At 40.6% G+C, this 5648-nt stretch overlaps 1 non-coding gene across 1 annotated transcript; it reads left to right on the top strand.

Annotated features, from left to right (window-relative positions):
* Positions 1–2663: 2663 nt before the first annotated feature.
* Positions 2664–2771, top strand: LOC112713958 (small nucleolar RNA R71). Its single transcript, XR_003158917.1, has one exon. It is a non-coding gene; the product is annotated as a small nucleolar RNA R71 (small nucleolar RNA).
* Positions 2772–5648: the final 2877 nt, after the last annotated feature.

Below are 5648 nucleotides of genomic sequence, written 5' to 3' on the forward strand. Positions count from 1 at the left end.
TGAGATGAATCTCTCCATCTCCCATGACTCGGAGGTAGAAGCTTTTGCCTTCCCTTTCCTCTTTCTAGAGGTTTCTCCGGCCTTGGATGCCATAAATGGTTATGGAAAAACAAAAAGCAATGCTTTTACCACACCAAACTTAAAATGTTTGCTCGTCCTCGAGCAAAAGAAGAAAGAAGAGAGTAGAAGAAGAAGAAATGAGGGGAAAGGGAATGGCTTTTGTTTTCGGCCAAGAAGGGGAGAAGTGGTGTGTATGTTGTGTGAAAATGAAGGAGTGAAGGAGGGTTTATATAGGAGAGGCAGAGGGTAGGTTTCGGTCACTTGAGGGTGGGTTTGGGTGGGAAAGTGGTTTGAATTTGAATGGTGAGGTAGGTGGGGTTTTATGAAGGATGGATGTGAGTGGTGAAGAGAAAGATGGGATTTGATAGGTGAAGGGTTTTTTTGGGGAAGAGGTGTTGAAGTGATTGGTGAATGGGTGAAGAAGAGAGAGAGGGTGGTAGGGTAGGTGGGGATCCTGTGGGGTCCACAGATCCTGAGGTGTCAAGGAAAAGTCATCCCTGCACCAAATGGCAAGCAAAATCTCGTTTTGTGCCAATTCTGGCGTTAAACGCCGGGCTGGTGCCCATTTCTGGCATTTAACGCCAACTTCTTGCCCTTTTCTGGCGTTTAACGCCAGTCTGGTGCCCCTTTCTGGCGTTAAACGCCCAGAATGGTGCCAGACTGGGCGTTAAACGCCCAACAGCTAACCTCACTGGCGTTTAAACGCCAGTGGGTGCGTCCTCCAGGGTGTGCTATTTTTCTTCCTGTTTTTCATTCTGTTTTTGCTTTTTTCATTGATTTTGTGACTTCTTATGATCATCAACCTACAAAAAAGATAAAATAACAAAAGAAAATAGATTAAATATAACATTGGGTTGCCTCCCAACAAGCGCTTCTTTAATGTCAGTAGCTTGACAGAGGACTCTCATGGAGCCTCAAGAATGCTCAGAGCCATGTTGGAACCTCCCAACACCAAACTTAGAGTTTGAATGTGGGGGTTCAACACCAAACTTAGAGTTTGGTTGTGGCCTCCCAACACCAAACTTAGAGTTTGACTGTGGGGGCTCTGTTTGGCTCTGTTTTGAGAGAAGCTCTTCATGCTTCCTCTCCATGATGACAGAAGGATATCCTTGAGCCTTAAACACCAAGGATTCTTCATTCACTTGAATGATCAACTCTCCTCTATCAACATCAATCACAGCCTTTGCTGTGGCTAGGAAGGGTCTGCCCAGGATGATGGATTCATCCATGCACTTCCCAGTCTCTAGGACTATGAAATCAGTAGGGATGTAATGGTCTTCAACTTTAATCAGAACATCCTCTACAAGTCCATGGGCTTGTTTTCTTGAATTGTCTGCCATCTCTAGTGAGATTTTTGCAGCTTACACCTCAGAGATTCCTAACTTCTCCATTACAGAGAGAGGCATGAGGTTTACACTTGACCCTAAGTCACACAAGGCCTTCTTGAAGGTCATGGTGCCTATGGTACAAGGTATTGAAAACTTCCCAGGATCCTGTCTCTTTTGAGGCAGTTTCTGCCTAGACAAGTCATCCAGTTCCTTGGTGAGCAAAGGGGATTCATCCTCCCAAGTCTCATTTCCAAATAACTTGTCATTTAGCTTCATGATTGCTCCAAGGTATTTAGCAACTTGCTCTTCAGTGACATACTCATCCTCTTCAGAGGAAGAATACTCATCAGAGCTCATGAATGGCAGAAGTAAGTCCAATGGAATCTCTATGGTCTCAGTTTGAGCCTCAGATTCCCATGATTCCTCATTGGGGAACTCATTGGAGGCCAGTGGACGCCCAGTGAGGCCTTCCTCAGTGGTGTTCATTGCCTCTTCTTCCTCCCAAAATTCGGCCATGTTAATGGCCTTGCACTCTCCTTTTGGATTTTCTTCTGTATTGCTTGGGAGAGTACTGGGAGGGAGTTCAGTAATTTTCTTGCTCAGCTGACCCACTTGTCCTTCCAAGTTTCTAATGGAAGACCTAGTTTCAGTCATGAAACTTTGAGTAGTTTTGATCAGATCAGAGATCATGGTTGCTAAGTCAGAGTTATTCTGCTTAGAACTCTCTGTCTGTTGCTGAGAAGATGATGGAAAAGGCTTGCTATTGCTAAACCTGTTTCTTCCACCATTATTGTTATTGAAACCTTGTTGAGGTCTCTATTGATCCTTCCATGAAAAATTTGGATGATTTCTCCATGAAGGATTATAGGTGTTTCCATAGGGTTCTCCCATGTAATTCACCTCTTCCATTGAAGGGTTCTCAGGATCATAAGCTTCTTCCTTAGATGAAGCTTCCTTAGTACTGCTTGGTGCATTTTGCATTCCAGACAGACTTTGAGAAATCATATTGACTTGTTGAGTCAATATTTTGTTCTGAGCCAATATGGCATTCAGAGTGTCAATCTCAAGAACTCCTTTCTTCTGACTAGTCCCATTGTTCACAGGATTCCTTTCAGAAGTATACATGAATTGGTTATTTGCAACCATTTCAATCAGTTCTTGAGCTTCAGTAGGCGTCTTCTTCAAATGAAGAGATCCTCCAGCAGAGCTATCCAAAGACATCTTGGATAGTTCAGAGAGACCATCATAGAAAATACCTATGATGCTCCATTCAGAAAGCATATCAGAAGGACACTTTCTGATTAATTGTTTGTATCTTTCCCAAGCTTCATAGAGGGATTCTCCTTCCTTCTGTCTGAAGGTTTGGACTTCCACTCTAAGCTTACTCAATTTTTGAGGTGGAAAGAACTTTGCCAAGAAGGCATTGACTAGCTTTTCCCAAGAGTCCAGGCTTTCTTTAGGTTGAGAGTCCAACCATGTCCTAGCTCTGTCTCTTACAGCAAAAGGGAATAGCATAAGTCTGTAGACCTCAGGGTCAACCCCATTAGTCTTGACAGTATCACAGATTTGCAAGAACTCAGCTAAAAACTGATGAGGATCTTCCAATGGAAGTCCATGGAACTTGCAATTCTGTTGCATTAGAGAAACTAATTGAGGCTTAAGCTCAAAGTTGTTTGCTCCAATGGCAGGGATAGAGATGCTTCTCCCATAGAAATCGGGAGTAGGTGCAGTAAAGTCACCCATCACCTTCCTTGCATTGTTGGCATTGTTGTTTTCGGCTGCCATGTGTTCTTCTTCTTTGAAGAATTCGGTCAGGTCCTCTAAAGAGAGTTATGCTTTGGCTTCTCTTAGCTTTCTCTTCAAGGTCTTTTCAGGTTCAGGATCAGCCTCAACAAGAATGCCTTTGTCTTTGCTCCTGCTCATATGAAAGAGAAGAGAACAAGAAAATGTGGAATCCTCTATGTCACAGTATAGAGATTCCTTAAAGTGTCAGAGGAAAAGAAGAGTAGAAGACAGAAGTAGAAAATTCGAACTTATCAAAGAAGATGGGGTTCGAATTTTGCATTAAGGGATAATGTTAGTCCATAAATAGAAGGATGTGAGAAGGAGGGAAGTAATTTTCGAAAATTAAGTAAAAGATTTTGAAAACATTTTTGAAAACACTACTTGATTTTCGAAAATAAAAGTGGAAAAGAAATCAAGTGATTTTTGAAAAAGATTTTAAAATTAGAAATAAAAAAGATTTGATTGAAAACTATTTTGAAAAAAATGTGGTTAAGAAAATATGATTAGTTTTAAAAAGATGTGATTGAGAAGATATGATTTGAAAAACATTTAAAAAAAGATTTGATTTTGAAAATTAAAAACTTGACTAACAAGAAAAGATATGATTCAAACATTAAACCTTTCTCAACAGAAAAGGCAACATACTTGAAATGTTGAATCAAATCATTAATTGATAGTAAGTATCTTTGAAAATAGAAAGAAATTGAATTTGAAAACATATGATTGAAAAGATATGATTTGAAAAAGATTTGATTTTGAAAAACTTTGAAAACTTGAAAAAAAATTTGCATTGAAAACAAAATCTTTCCTCTTGTGCCATCCTGGCGTTAAACGCCCAGAATGGTGCACATTCTGGCGTTTAACGCCCAAAACTATACCCTTTTGGGCGTTAAACGCCCAACCAGGTACCCTGGCTGGCGTTTAAACGCCAGTCTGTCTTCCTTACTGGGCGTTTTAAACGCCCAGCTTTTTCTGTGCAATTCCTCTGCAGAATGTTCTGAATCTTCAATTCTCTGTATTATTGACTTGAAAAGACACAAATTAAAAATATTTTTGGATTTTTAATAATCAAAATGCAACTAAAATCAAATAACAATGCATGCAAGACACCAAACTTAGCAGTTTGTATACTGCTGACACTAATGAGACACATAAACACTCAAGTCAAAAGAATTCAAAGATCAGAGTAAGAAATCATCAAGAATTACTTGAAGATCCTTAAGACACATGAATGAATGTATGCAATTGACACCAAACTTAAAACGAAACACTAGACTCAAAAATATTTTTGGATTTTATGATTTTGTAAATTTTTTTTTGTGTTTTTCGAAAATTAAGTGGAAAAAGATATCAAAATTCTCAATGAAAATTCTAGGAATCAGTGCAATGCTAGTCTAAGACTCCGGTCCAGGAATTAGACATGGCTTCACAGCCAGCCAAGCTTTCAAAGAAAGCTTCGGTCCAAAACACTAGACATGGCCAATGGCCAGCCAAGCCTTAGCAGATCACTGCTCCAAAAGCAAGATTGATAAAAATCAACAAGCTCTTGTGATGATAAGTTGAAACCTCGGTCCAATGAGATTAGACATGGCTTCTCAGCCAGCCAGACTTCAACAAATCATCATGAAACTCTAGAATTCATCTTCAAGAATTTCGAAAAAAAATAAATACCTAATCTAAGCAACAAGATGAACCGTCAGTTGTCCAAACTGAACAATCCCCGGCAATGGCGCCAAAAACTTCATAGCGCGAAATTGTGATCAATACTTTTCACAACTCTCATAATCCCCGGTCATGAACCCCAAAAACTTGGTGTTCAATACCATGGCATTACACAACTTCGCACAACTAACCAGCAAGTGTACTGGGTCGTCCAAGTAATAAACCTTACGCGAGTAAGGGTCGATCCCACAGAGATTGTTGGTATGAAGCAAGCTATGGTCATCTTGTAAATCTTAGTCAGGCAAACTCAATTGGATATGGTGATGAACGAAATAAACATAAAGATAAAGATAGAGATACTTATGTAATTCATTGGTAGGAACTTCAGATAAGCGCATGAAGATGCCTTCCCTTCCGTCTCTCTGCTTTCCTACTGTCTTCATCCAATCCTTCTTATTCCTTTCCATGGCAAGCTTATGTAGGGTTTCACCGTTGTCAGTGGCTACCTCCCATCCTCTCAGTGAAAATGTTCCTATGCTCTGTCACAGCATGGCTAATCATCTGTCGGTTCTCGGTCAGGCCGGAATAGAATCCAGCGATTCTTTTGCGTCTGTCACTAACGCCCCGCCTGCTAGGAGTTTGAAGCACGTCACAGTCATTCAATCATTGAATCCTACTCAGAATACCACAGACAAGGTTAGACCTTCCGGATTCTCTTGAATGCCGCCATCAGTTCTAGCCTATACCACGAAGACTCTGATCTCACGGAATGGTTGGCTCGGTTGTCAGGCGAGCACTCGGTTGTCAGGCGAT

Source organism: Arachis hypogaea, chromosome 9 (genome assembly GCF_003086295.3).
Source record: "Arachis hypogaea cultivar Tifrunner chromosome 9, arahy.Tifrunner.gnm2.J5K5, whole genome shotgun sequence".
In the NCBI taxonomy this organism is placed as follows: domain Eukaryota; kingdom Viridiplantae; phylum Streptophyta; class Magnoliopsida; order Fabales; family Fabaceae; genus Arachis; species Arachis hypogaea.